This window comes from Canis aureus, chromosome 9 (assembly GCF_053574225.1).
Source record: "Canis aureus isolate CA01 chromosome 9, VMU_Caureus_v.1.0, whole genome shotgun sequence".
NCBI lineage: Eukaryota > Metazoa > Chordata > Mammalia > Carnivora > Canidae > Canis > Canis aureus.
The window spans coordinates 38,751,238-38,765,978 of record NC_135619.1 but is presented as its reverse complement, the minus strand read 5'-3'; the positions used below and the strand labels follow the sequence as shown (position 1 = coordinate 38,765,978).

At 44.0% G+C, this 14,741-nt stretch overlaps 1 long non-coding RNA gene across 2 annotated transcripts in view; it reads left to right on the top strand.

Moving 5' to 3' along the window:
• Positions 1-10,462: 10,462 nt before the first annotated feature.
• Positions 10,463-14,741, top strand: part of LOC144320680 (uncharacterized) — a 53,260-nt gene continuing 48,981 nt past the window's right edge. For both annotated transcript variants that reach the window (XR_013386293.1, XR_013386292.1), the window contains exons 1-3: positions 10,463-10,995; positions 11,146-11,272; positions 11,677-11,757. This is a non-coding gene — a long non-coding RNA (uncharacterized LOC144320680). The remainder of the gene's footprint in view (positions 10,996-11,145; positions 11,273-11,676; positions 11,758-14,741) is intronic.

Genomic DNA, 14,741 nt, shown 5'->3' with positions numbered 1-14,741 from the left:
CGGCTGACGGAGGAAGAAATCACCTATTGTGACTCAAATACAAGGGACTCTAAGCTGTGTGTTCACCGTGTCCCCCTGCGTTGGGGTTTCCCTGGGGGTGGGAGAATGAGGTACAAACCCCAAGGGCCCCAGGGAGGGTCTCCAGTGTTTTCCAGACCAATGCATTTTCTAAGGAGCCAATTTTGGAGGATTTAAAATCTTTTGGTAACCAGGTTTCCTTACCACCCCTCCCCATCAGCTCCTCTGTGGGCGAGGTTACCTTTGAGAAGTTTGTGGGGACACCAGTTCTCTAGTCGTGTTCACTTCTCTGAGAGAGAATTTGGAAGAATTTAGCAAGGCAAGGCTTTAGGAATAAGGTGGAGTGATGACGTGTGACTCCTGGGAAGGAGAGTCCATGAGGAAGGAGCAGACACCTGCTCACAGATGAGAAGTGTGATGATCATCAGCCCCAACCCCCTTCCTGAACTGGCCTGTGGGACTTAATCTTAACCCCTGGCAACAGCCGAAAACACTGCCTCCCCTCCATTTAAAAAAACAAATCAGGACGCCTGGGTGGTTCAGTGGTCAAGCATCTGCCTTTGACTCAGGACGTGATCCCAGGGTCCTGGGATCGAGTCCCGCATCAGCCTCCCAGAAGGGAGCCAAGTGCTTCTCCCTCTGCCTATGTCTCTGCCTCTCTCTGTGACTCTCATGAATAAATAAATAAAATCTTTTTAAAAAACAAACAAACAAACCCAGCTCACAAATTAGAAATGAGGCCAAATTTAGTCACAGGGATACAATTCCCATTCACATCCCTTGAAAACCTGCCCTGGCCTTGGGGGCAGTCACTTTGGGTGGCTGCTGGTCCCCCTCCCCCTGCTCCCAGTTCCGTCAATGGGGAGATCACAGTGCCGGCCTCTGTGCTTCCCAAAGGCTGAGAGCCTGCCTATATATATGTCAAAGGTGACTTCTCAAAAGTCATGTTTTTGTGGTGAAAGGAGTAATTGGCCAATTTGAACTTAAGACCCAAATGGACTTTACAAGCAGTAACTGCAGTGCTGCATAAAATATTCCTTACTATTCATTCAGCTCAGCTCATTGACCTGGGAAGCACACATCTGAAACCAAGAGCTCACACCATGCCTGCAAAGTGGTGGGGGGAGCCCCCACATGAGCCTTCGTCCTGCCCAGGGGGAATCACAAGGCTGGCTCCGTAGGGGCAAGGGGACACCCAGGGAAACACAGTCGCTTGCTGTTCAGGAGGACCCTCCGGCCAACTGCTGTGGTTTGTGGCTTTGAGGAAGCTGAAGGTGCCCCAACAAACCTGGTAGAAATTTATCTGAATACACAAACTCCAAGACAGACATGGGAGCTGTGCCCATGAAAGGATGGTGCCAGCTGACCGGCTCCAAGCCAGGGGTAGGCTGTGGGGACTAAAGAACTGTATGTACTCAGAGCTTCAAGTGCCAGGTGACTACTCCTATTAGCCCTGCCAGGTGCTCACCAACCCCCCCACCCCCCACCCCCGCCTGGCCACCACCTCAGGGTAGCCCTGAGGCAAGAATAAGGAGCTTTCTGGAATGATAGTGGCAGCCCCCAGGGACATGGCAGCTCCTGGGGGCTCTGTCCCAGCTGCTCACTCCCGTTTGCAAAAGCAGCTGCACCACCACAGACTGGTTGTGCCTGCCCCCCAACCGATTTTTGTCTAGCAGAGCTGGGTGGACGCACGCGCACGCCTGGGAGGTCCAGGATGGGGCTTTATCTGCTGTCTCACTAGTAACAGCTCTCACTTACTGAGTTGTCATTAGGGAGCATCCAAGTTAAGCAATTGACCTACATGCTCAACTCAGGGGGAGCCAACATTTTGCATCAGCTGAATGCTGCATTCTTTCACTCCCCTGTTCATTCATAAATGTGAGCAGCATCCAACACTGTTTCTCAGGGACAAGAATCAAGTCCTTCTCACGTCTTTATCTCCCACAGAGATCAGTGCAGGGGGCTGGCATGTGCTGTTAGAAATGTTAAGTAAAATCCTCCACTTCCATGTACTGGACGTCATCTACTGAGGGCCTGCCATACTCACAGATGATCTTGCCTTACCCCTTGTGCCTTTGCTGCCTTACGTCAGAGGTTGGCACCTGAGGCTATGGTCAACAAGGGGCAGGCCAGAGATGGGGAGGGGAGGGGAGGACCAGCCCAACCGGACTCTTGGGAATGGATGCTGACTAGCCAGCCAATCAGATCCTCTCTCTTAGGGAATTTGGATTAAAGGTCAATGGAGTTCATCAGTTGATGGTAGCAAAAGTAGAAGAAACAAGTCACACATACTGTGGAATCCTGGGAGTGAACAGCTAGGGCTGCCCACTTGTAAGAGGCTAGAGCTGGTATATCCTTGAATGGTGTAACCCTGAAGCTTTGTCTAGCTAAAATTAAATGCTATACTAGGAACATGTTTACTCTTCTACAACCACCATCCAAATGTATAAATACTATAAAAGAGTTTGGGAATATAAACTGAAATTAAAAAACAGCCGAACAGTTTCTTAGCTGAGCCCATTGTTTTGAAATTCAGGACCAGGCCAAGCACTGTCTATTGCCTGCACCTGCTTCTTTCTCCTCTTCCTCACCCAATTCAATGGTCTCCCATGACTAACTGAGATGGGATCTGGGCCACACAGGCTGCTGCACCTAGACTATGGGTCACTGCCTTATTCGCCAGAGGGGCTGTGGGTTGAGAAATCAAACTGATTGTTGTGTTTCTGGTTGGCCAGGGAGGGGCATCCCCAGGATATGGTGGATCTAGTTTGATGTCTACTCTCTCCATGTAGTGCCAGACAATAGATGACTTCCAATTGGTAGAAGCTATTTGTCAATTTCTAGGTGATTTTATTTTTCCCAATGTACACTGTCCTTTTCTATCCTCATTATAGTTTACCTGTCTAGATAATGAGGAGTTGAGCATTCTAAGTAAATCTGCATATTTCCATGTACATCCATGTAAGCTGCAAACATGTTTACACGATGGGCATTACCAACAAATGTGACACGATAACCAACAATAATTACTACATTCTAGAAAATAAGTGCCACCACTTATTTATTAATAAATAATAAATGACCATTTATGTATTATTTATTATTCAGCTAATAACGTGACCAGCTAATAACAAAACATGATTTTTTTTTTGCCATGAAGTCAAAACACATACACATTGCAAATATGTATTGCCAATTGTCCACAAAAATCATGACTATATTAATCTACATTTCAAGAGTGTAGAAGTTTGTATGTTCTCTCACATTGACCAGCACTGGATCTTGTTATTTTTAGTTTTTGCCAATCTGAGAAATGACAACACCTAAGTAACAGCCATGAGTTGTCCTTGTCCTAATGGGTGATGTAGTTTTATCAGTCATAGTCCAGTCATTTTCTTTTTTTTTGAGTCATTTTCTATTTAGGAAATTTATTCCAGCTTTTTAGTCTATCTCCTATAACTGGTATGAAGTAACTTAAAAAGGAAAAAAAAATGTCTGCTGGCAAAGGACAAATGTAGTCGGAAGGATTGGAGCCCCAGCATCACACGGTGGAATTGAAAAGAAGAGATTTGGAACTGAGACTTGGCTTTAGCTTCAAGACCAGTGTATTCCCATAGTCACTGGAAGTTCATATTTCTCTTGTGAATTTCCTATCCACAGACAATGCATCTATTGCTTTTGCATTATCTTTTTTTTTTAAACGGAGTACAGTTGACACGATGTTACATTAGTTTCAGGTGTACAACAGTGGTGATTTGGCAAGTCTGTGTAACGTAACATGATTTTGTAATACTACAAAATCTCCTTTCTCAACTCATTGTGGATCTGAGTACGTCCAACCTGAATGCAGCTAGAGGAAATAGAATGTCACAGAGTTTCTGTTAGGATATTTTTATTCAAATACTGCTTAGAAGACGGTGGTTCCTGAGAGTTCTGCTCGCAGGTTAGTGCATTCAGCCTAGGACTTTAAAGTGTGGGGTTGTCAAGAAGCAAGGGACTTCAGGTTCTAGTCAAGATGGAGTATTGGGGACCAGATTTATCCTTGCATATGAAACAATTAAGGACATGGACAAAATATATGCAACACAGGTTTTCAGGACATTGGACCATCAGGCAGTAAGGCACTGGTGTCCCTGCAAGAAGGGAAACAGAAAACTTGAGGCTGTGAATGCCAACTTATTGCCGGGTGGAGGGGGGAGAGGCTACATCACAGCAAGGGCAAACAAGGGGGAGCCTGGTGACCCCTCTATGTTAGGCAGACAGAGTTTGGAGTCAGAGAAGCTCAGGCACGAGTTTTCAGGAGAGAGTCTCTGAGAAAGCTGAAAAGAAAGGGCTCTAGACAGCAGCAGAGGCTCCTGCACGTCTCCAGCTGAGCTCCACGCCGCACACACATGTGAGGAGACTGCATGAGGCAGGTACGAGACCTCCCTGCACTGGGTAATGTCTGAATATTCCACATGTTCAGTAGCAAACTTGATGTGACTTCAATTTAGAGAATTTTTAAAGTATCACCCTCTATTTGATGAATGGAGATGACTAGGTAGTGATAAAACCCCCTTTTGCACAGGCTACTAGAAAGCCCCAAACCAAGCAAAGCCCATATGAGATGCATTCTATATTCAAGCCGTACTCCAGGCTTAATCTGACTTTTGCTATTCTTGCTCCTTGTCTTAGTTGGGGTTGCTGTTCAAAAGTACCACAGACTGGGTGGCTGATAAAGAACAGAAATGTATTGCTCACAGTTTTGGAGGTCAGAAGTCCCAAGTCAAGGTGCCAGAATGGTTGAGTTCTGGTGAGGGCCCTCTTGCAGGTTGCAAACTGCCAACTTCTTGTATCTTCACACGGTGGGTAGAAAGAGAGCTAGCCAGCTGTCTGGCCTCTTTTCATAAAGGCACAAATCCTATTCCTGAGGGCTCTGCCCTCAAGACTCACCTCCAAATACCATGAGATTAGAGATTAGCATTTCAACAAAAGGATTTCTAGATATGAACATATGAGACATTTGAACAGTTAGCCCATTTTATTTTCCCTAATCCCTGATCTTTCTCTCTCTCTTTTTTTAAAAGATTTTATTTATTTATTCATGATAGTCACACACACAGAGAGAGAGAGAGGCAGAGACACAGGCAGAGGGAGAAGCAGGCCCCATGCAGGGAGCCTGATGTGGGATTCGATCCCGGGTCTCCAGGATCGCGCCCTGGGCCAAAGGCAGGTGCTAAACTGCTGCGCCACCCAGGGATCCCCCCTGATCTTTCTCTTAAAGTCATTGGTATAGTTTTGAAAACTACCTTTGAGGACAAGGCATAAATAGTCAAACCAGGACTCATGTTTTGAGAAGAAAAATCTTAGTTTTGACTTTTGGAAAAACCAATGAGACAAAGATTAGCATTGAAAGTATGTCTAAAACATGCAGGATTGATGGAAAATAGTAGAAATCTATAAGATGTAAGAGAGGGAATAAAATACTTAAAAGGAAGTGAAGATTGACATAATATGCTCTCTGAGGTAAATGCTTTTAACAGCACATTATCAATGTCCAGTCTACTCTCCAGGGCACATTATCCAGACTCAAGATCAAACGTAGGGTAGGGTGAGTGGGAAGGTCCAGACTTGGGGGAAGCTCAGAGATGCAGCAGGAGTCAGGACTGGATGGCAGTGAGTCGAAGACCAAGCTCAGGACTGGAGCAGGGATCAACAGTGGGTTGAAGCTCAGGATAAGGAAATCAAGGATGGTGTGAGAATATGCTGGGTACATGTATTAATTTTTAAAAAGCGAAAAATTGGAAAGAAAAGGGAAAGCCATTCCTCAGAATGTAGAGAGTTTGGAGTTATAAAATCAGTTGATGCTAAAACTGGTGGGTGAGAGATGAGGAAAGTCTATTTACACAGCCTCAAATAATCTCCCCACAAATTGCACATTAATTACAAAGGGAAAAACAATGACTTCACAGTGGAGAAAGTCAGCAGGGACCACCTTCATTGATCAAAGATAACATCACCGAGAATGGGACAAATAGATAATAGGCACCTCCCAATGCGGTGCATCGGTTTTGCGCTGGTGCTGTCCACACTGCATCATCTGAAATAGTAATGAGAAAACACTGGAAAAACCCCAGTTGAGGGATAATCTCAGTTGGCTTCTATTCCTCAAAAGTGGCAAAGTCGTTAACGACCAAGGCAGGCTGAGGAGCTGTTCTGCAGTGAGGAGACAGAAGGAACAAGACAGCTGCTTGCCCTACGCCATCCCGCGCTGAACCCTGGCATGGCAAAAATCGCCAGAGACATATTTTGATGTAAGTGATGAAATTGGAATATGGACTGTGGGTTAGGTAACTCTATCTCATGAATGTGATATTACCTGATGGTGAGAAATTGGGCTGTGCTTCTGTAAGAAAACATCCTTGTTCTCAGGAAACACACCCAAGTATTCAGAGGGAAAGAAGCAGTGTTTCCAGCTCATTCTCAGATGGTTCAGAAAACAGCATTGCTGCTACAACAAATAGTGGCGTGAATTTATCTAAATGTTTTAGATGATTTGCCATCTTCCTGCCATCATTTGCCCCAACACTCTTGCCAGTTGTTGGTTAAGTTCACCATTTAGTGCTTCAGCTACTGAAGGCAAAAACTAAAGAGCAGACATCACAGAGATTTCCGGGACTTGGAGCAGTAGCTGATGACACTTGGTATGGTCTCCCTCTGGGGAAGGGCTAATGCATTTTTGAAAATTGCATTAGGTGAGGTTGGGAGCATTTGGGGAAGCATATGAGTGAAAAGGATGTGGATGGAGATATTGGGAGACCAGCAAGGTGATTTATGGCAGACAGTTGCCATTAGTTATTGCCTGGTATTCACCCCCCGATCCTGGGTGCTGATTTCCTTTAGGGGCTCTCTTATCCAGCCTTATGTATGGTCTTGGTGCATCACTGAAATTTGGCATCTGTCTTACTATGAAGCGAAGAGGATAGATTTTTCCTCTAATTACCTTGGTTTCCACCCATTTCCAAGCCTGATATTCTAGCCTTCTTGTAAGTCTGTGAGCTGCTAAGAGCCTTGTTATAAAGTTCCCTTTTTGTTTAAATTACCTAGAGTCAGGATCTATGGCCTGGAAAGACTGATCCATTCACTGTGTGATGGGCACTGTGGTAGGTGTTTATCATACACTGTCAACAAGTCTCAGAGCCCCCTACTAGCCTCATGGAGAAGAGAGGCCTTTAAAGGCTAATTGCTAGTAGCAAGAACCACAGATCCATTTGTCTCTGCTAATCGGGGAATTTTAAAAGGGGAGCATAAGTGCAGTTTTTAGTGTAGGAATCAGGAGTTGATCCTCACCAGCCAAGGGGAAGAAGCAGTTTGCAAGCTTTCTCCAGCCTGTGCCCCATGACAGGTGAGACAGGAAGAGAAATCCATCATCATAAAGAGTTAATTTTTAAAAAGTTCTTATTTAAATACAATTTACCTAACATACACTGTATTATTAATTTAGGGGTAGAATTCAGTGAGTCATCACTTGCCTATAACACCCAGTGCTCATTCCATCAAGTGCCCCCCTAATGCCCATCACCCAGTTACCCTGTCTCCCCATCTGCCTCCCCTCCAGTGACCCTCAGTTTCCTAGAGTTCATCACTTAAGGTTTGCCTCCCTCTTTGTTTTTATCTTTTCTTTTTTCCTTCACTTCCCTTATGTTTATCTGTTTTTTTCCCTTAAATTCCACATATGAGTGAGATCATATGGTATTTATCTTTCTCTGACTTATTTTGCTTAGCGTAGTACCCTCTAGTTCCATCCATATCATTGCAAATAGCAAGATTTCATTCTTGTTGATGGCTGAGTAATGGTGCTGGGAAAACTGGATATCCATATGCAAAAGAATGAAGTTGGACCCTTACTTTATGCCAAAAAATGGATCAAAGACCTAAATTTAAGAACTAGCTAGTTCTAAATTTAAGAACTAGTCCTTAGAATAAAACACAGTTGAAAATCTTCATGACTTTGGGTTAGGCAATGATTTCTTCAGTATGACACCAAAAGCACAGAAGAAAAAATAAATCAGGCCTCAACAAGATTAAAAACTTCTGTGCATCAAAAGACACTATCAACATAGTAGAAAGACAGCTCACAGAATGGAAGGAGATATTTGCAAATCATCTATCTGATAAGAAATTAATACCCAGAATATATAAAGAATTCCTATAACTCAACACACCAAAAAGCCTGAACGACACAGTTAAACAATGGGCCAAGGTTAAACTAGGCATTTCTCCAAAAAAGATACACAGGTAGCCAGTAAGCACATAAGAAGATGCTCAACATCACTAGTCATCAGGGAAATGCAAATCCACACCAGTGCATATCCATTAGGACCACTATTAGTCAAACAGAAAAGCATTGGTGAGGATGTGGAGAGCGGAGCCCCCAGTCATGGCTGGTGGGATCTCTGTGTCTCTCATGAATAAATAAAATCTTTAAAAAAAAAAAAAAAAAAAAAACATTGCTGGTGGGAATGTAACATAGTGCAGCTGCTGTGGAAAACAGCAGCTCCTAAGTAAGTTGGACACCGAGTTACAAAATGACCCAGCAATTCTACTTCTAGATGTATACCTGAAAGAGCTGAAAGCGGGAGCTCAAACTTGTACATCTATACTCATGGCAGCAGTACTCACAAGAGCCAAAAGGTTAAAAACAAACAAACCTGTCAATCAGTGGGCAAATGGGCAAACAAACTGCGGTGTGCGCATTGCCATAAAAAGGAATGAAATTCTGGCACATATTAGAACATAGATGAAACATGAAGACATGGTGCTAAGTGAAATAAGCCAGACACAGACAAATAGTGTGGGATTTCACATATATAAAATATCTAGGCTAGGGGAATTTCTAGAGATAAGAAAGTAGAATAGAGGTTGCTAAGGGCTGAGGGGAGGGAAAATGGGGAGTTATTGCTTAATGGATACAGGGGTTCTGTTTGGGGTGATGAAAGTGCTCTGAAGGTGGATGGTGGGTAAACAACACTGTGAATGTACCTAATGCCACTGAAATGTAAGCTGACAGTGGTAATTTTGTTATGTACATGTTGTCATAAAGAAATTATCAAGATAATAAGGCTGGTGAGATCTTCCCTGAGAAGTTAATTTGGGTGGCTAATGATCAAAGATACTCGAAAAAAATACTGTTTTATCCCAGGCTTGAGGATTTTTTTTTTTACAGGTTGTTGTAAAACATGGTTGGAGGTAAGTCTAGTACATTTCAATTATTAATATTCCTGTTTATACCATAATTCATTTACACTAGAATTTCTATTTGATTTGTCTCTTCCCTGAATCACAAGAAAAGGATTGGCAAGATTGTCATTGAACTCGAGGTTTAAGTGAGTCTCATTTAAAACACAGGCTCTGTGGCAAACCTCAAGTGCACTTTGGTGCTCCTCCCAGGAGCGCCTGACTACCCTAAGATGTACATTATCTGCAGAAGATAAGACCGAGGGCCCAAGTGTCTGCTGGCCCCCAGTGCACGGTGGGCGTGAACTGCCTGCTGCGTCCCAGAGGCAGAAACCCCAGCTGCGGGTGAGGATGGCAGCCACGGCCTCTGACAGGGACAGCTTTGGCATATTTCAGGGTTAGGAGGGCCTGGCTTCTTTATTTAACACTGGTTACTAACTGTACCCAGCAACCGGGGGCAGGACAGCCAGGGCCACAGGACCATGAAACAGCCAGCAAAGCATTCAGAACCCACACTGTTGGGTTTTGCTTTTGTTTTTTGTGCACCACTTCTATTCAGAGCATCTCTCCTCCAAAGTGATCCCGGGGTCCTGGGATCAAGTCCTCCATCGGGCTCCCCATGAGGAGCCTGTTTCTCCCTCTGCCTGTGTCTCTGCCTCTCCCTCTCTCTGTGTCTCTCATGAATAAATAAAATCTTTAAAAAAAAAATCACATTTACTAAGAAGAAAAGCATATGATTGTTTCACTGCCTGTCTTAGCCGCTACTGGTACAGGTTGCTGTTTTAGAATGGAAGGAAGTGCATAGTGGGAGGAGGGCAGCTTTCTGATTTAAAAAAAAAAAAAAAAAAAGCCTCTTGCAATGTTTGTCATTGTCATAGTCACATTGTCATAGTCACAGCGGATGGACTTGGGCAATAGCTGTCAAAGCAGCTTAAAAACATGCACAGGAAACTGTACGTCTTAGGGTAGTCACGTTAGAAATAAGTTGCTGATAAATTGGAAGCTGTTTTATAGAGCGTTTTTTAAATGATGACATATGTTGTCCATTGTTGGCCCTTGAGAAGTGACAAACCACCCAGGGCTTCCCTGCTCGTGGCGACCCTCGGTTCTGGATGCGGGTGGCGGAGGCAGCAGCCCGCAGCCGAGCCCACGGGCCACCGGGAGCGGCAGGCCCTGCGGTCGGGTCGGCCCCCTGCGCCCGCGCCTGCCTCGAGCGCACCGTCGGGTGAGACCGCGCCCGGGCGCCTGCAGGCCTGGGGGGGGGCTGGGGCCGGCTTCAGGCGTCCCCGCTCTGCGCGTCACTGCCGAGGCTCTTCTACAGCCCGCATCTCTTCCAGAGGCTCCAGAACGCTCCCCGGGTGGAGGACATAACAGATGGACTTTCTGAGCGGGCCGCCGGCCACAAGGGCTGAGGGACTTCGGTTTGGGGCAGCGCAGGCGGAGGGCGCGCGCGTCGCTGAACCGCGGGGGCGGGAGCGCAAAGCGCGTCTGTCCGAAGGCAGCAGCGGCGTCTTGGGGCCACAGACCCCGCGGAAAGCTCTGAAAGCCGCTCCCGGGAGCCGCCCCTGCTCACCCGCCTTCTCACCGCCCCGGCTGCCTGACTTTGCACTGCTCGGCTCCGGGGGTTCCTTTACTTGGAAAACATCCTGTTCAGCTCTGTCCGTGCAAACCTAGCCTCACCCTTAAGGCCAGGTGCGCCGCTTCACCCCCAAAGATGCAGGAACGCCGACCTCCAGGAATCACGAGCACTTACAACAGGAGGTCAGGAGGTCGTCCCGATTGGTCGCGTATACACCAGTCTCATTTCCTGCAGGCACATACACATGCACAGGCTTATTTAGCCGAATGGATACCGTGCATCCATCGCACTTACTGGGCTTACTCACAAATACTCTGATTTGTTCCTTTCAGGTCTCCTGAAGTTAGATGTGACTTGCTTGGGCCAATGAAACCATCCAAGTAGAGGGAACAGGAAAGCAAGTTCCCATTTAGACTTTAGGATTCTGGGGACCAGAGTGGCTGAAGCAAAGCAAGGGAGGTGAGTCTGAGAGGTCTCGGGGAGCACTTCATAGAGGGGGGTTTGGGGGCCACTGTTAAGGACGTGGGCTATCACTGAGGGAAACGGGAGCCAGCTCAGGAATTCCAACACAGGATCTGCTGGGCAAGGGAGAATGCAGGTGCTCACTGCGGATGTGATGGTGTGTGTGGGTGTGGGTGTATGTAACCTTCCAAGTGCACCTTGACTGATGACAGACTTTTTAGTTTTCTAGGTCATTCTATCTTGCAGGCAAGTTGAGAACCACCATTTCAGAGAAGCCAGGGGACCAATTAATGGAAGGGAAACCTGCAATCCTTATTTTAAACTTCATTTTTATTGTTTTCCTAATCACACCTACAAGTTGATGGCTGACGCTGGGTCCTCCCCTCCCTCCCCTCATCCAGGGCTTCTGAGAGGACACACTAGAGGGAGGACAGAGACTCTTCTGCCAACCAGTGATGCCTGATCCTGACAGCTATAAAAAAGTAAGGGTCATCTGTGGAGCCTAGGTTGATTCATTGTTTTTAGTCTCAGAAAAGTAGAATTATCTTAAGAAAACCTGAAAACACTTTAGAACCCCTTCTTCTTGCCCTTTTCTTCCCTGCCTCCACACTCCCTCTTCCTCTTCCTCTCTTGCCAAAAAGAATACTGCCAATTTCATTAAATGACTCCAAGTTAAAGTCTAAGAAAATCATAGATTCTAAGATTAAAAAGTACAATGATTCTCACATAAAGCATTCAAATTTTTATACCTGATTTTTGACCAAAAAAGTTTGCTTTTCAGCCCAAGAAACTAAAATATCAAAACAGTTCCAACAGATTTAGAGAACCAACTACATGATCTTCAAGAACTGCTACTGCATCATCTCAAATCATGGAGACTTGCCCTCCAGGAAGTTTCCTTCTTGGAGCCCTCCTGAGATGAAGCTTTTACTGACACTGTAGTTCTGTCAGATGCCAAATCCATCTGGTTGTGAAGCAGCCAACCTCTCTGAAGGTCAAGTTGAACCAGTAACACTAGTGACATGCTCTGAGTTGACCTTGAACAAGGGCATTTATATATGCATATATAACACCCTTATAACCATATTGTCATCAAACAGTCCAACCTACATATATTGTAGAAATCAGGACAGAGCATAATGCAAACCCTTAGGATATGTGAGGATGCAGAATTCAACACCCTCAGACTTTTCTAAAAAAAACAAATTTACATGAAGTCCTAAAGCGAACATAGTCTAGCAACTTAACATATTTAAAACAAAACCAAAGGAAAAAAAAACACAAGGCAAGCATTCTGATTTTAGACATAAAAGTAAATACTAAGGAAGAAGGACACCAAGCAGGCTTCCTTTCTGAGATCCAGGCACATTAGCAGTTTTGCTGCCCTTAGTAAATGCTAAGACTTCGGTCTTTTCATCTTATTAAGGATCATTGCAGCAAAGTCTGTCAAAACACATCAAGAAAAGTGGACAGTTATAAAAGTTGAATTTACGCCAGCTACATAAAGACTTTTATTTGCTTAATGACAGGTTAAAAAGTCACTTCCCATGTGCTTTTCTACATCAAGTCACTATAGTTGTTTTGTTAGGAATGTTCTGGAGACCTTTAGTTAAGAAAAAAAAAACTTTGTTATCAAGCAGTGAAAAGATCAATGGCTAAAATAACTTGAGAATGACCCTGCTGTTATAATGATACATAGTGAATCTTTGTTTTCTTCATTAAATAGAATCGAATACACACTGAAGATTATTAAACTGAAAATTTAAGAGACAATCCTTGGGATGATTTCAGTATGCTAATGTGAGGTACACATATAACCCATTTGACCCAGAATAGTCACAAACTCTTCTAGCAAACCCTTTTTCAATACCAAACAATTTTAGTCAGTTGATAGCAAAACAAACACAATAGCAAAATATAATACAAAAAGGATCTTTAGGAAGTACACAGAATTGCTACAATCTAAGTCAGAGTTTGACTGTCACTTAGAGCCCTCATTCACCTCTTCTTTTAAAACTACACTTAAAAGAATAATTTTCAGAGATTTCAGTGATGTCTCAGACTGAGGTGGATCCATAAATCTCAACACCTTTACTGTTTGAAAGGAACTCTCCAATTACCTCAATTTTATGTAATCCAAAGGAAAACCTGAAAATCGTTTTCCTATCTATCTTTATGCTATAATCCAGCATTAACATTTAATTCAGTATTATTTTCTTTCCGAGTCAACTGCTAGAATAACATTTCTCAGATCATGTCCAAGCAAGTTTATTTAATATTAGAGCATCGGAGGGCGGGGGGGCGGGGGGGCTCTATGTAAAGCTGAAATGACAAAAAAATAATTTAAAATAAAAACATCTTTAGATTTAATTTCAAAGTAGGAATCATAAAGTTGGTTTTTGTCTATATCAAACTTTATATATGCAAGCTTTATATATGTATGTTTTTTCTTTAAACCGGTCACCCAGTTCGAGGCTCCCTAGGTGGCTCAGGGGCTTAGCGCCTGCCTTTGGCCCAGGGTGTGGCTCCCTGCATGGAGCCTGCTTCTCCCTTGGCTTATGTCTCTGCCTCTCTCTCTGGGTCTCTCATGAATGAATAAATAAAATCTTAAAAAGAAAAAAAAACATTAAAAAAAAAAGTCACCCAGTTCTAAGAGTCAATTCTAAGGAGACAGAGTCTTTTTTTTTTTTTCTTCAAGATTTTATTTATTTATTCATGAGACACACAGAGAGAGGTAGAGACACAGGCAGAGGGAGCAGCAGACTTCATGTAGGGAGCCCAAGGCGGGACTCCCCGGGACTCCAGGATCAAGTGCTGAGCCAAAGGCAGACACTCAACCACTGAGCCACCCAGGCGTCCCAGGAGACAGGATTCAATTGAAATAACGAGAAAAGTACTGAATTGCAATCTGATCATTCAGGAACAACTGACTTCAGAAGCTATGAAATTGAACCACATAAAAACTGCCATTTTTGTAGATCAAAAGTGGTCAAATTAGAAATTTGAAATTAGAAATTTCAATTAGAGGGGCACCTGGGTGGCTCAGTTGGTTAATCATCTCTCTTTGATTTCGGCTCAGGTCATGATCTCAGGGTCGTGGGAAATGAAGCCCTGCATTGGGCTCTGTGCTCAGCATGTAGTCTGCTTGTCTCTCTCTTTCTCTCTGCTCCTTCCCCTGCTCACTCTCACTCACTCTCTAAAAATCAAAATCTTTAAAAATAAAAAGAAATTTCACTGGTTCTAATTAATATCTGGAAAACCTCTTGTGTACCTATAAGGAAAGCCATGGAGAAAATGCTTTGGTTTGGAGACCCAAGCCCATATCCAAACTATAAGCAAAGGAGGAACACATATGCAGTATGTTTAGCTCATCTACTATCTAGGTAATGGTACAACTATTACCACAAAACTCAATCCTATAAAAAGCTTTCTAGGTACTCTGTATCACCTTATATAAGGTATCAGA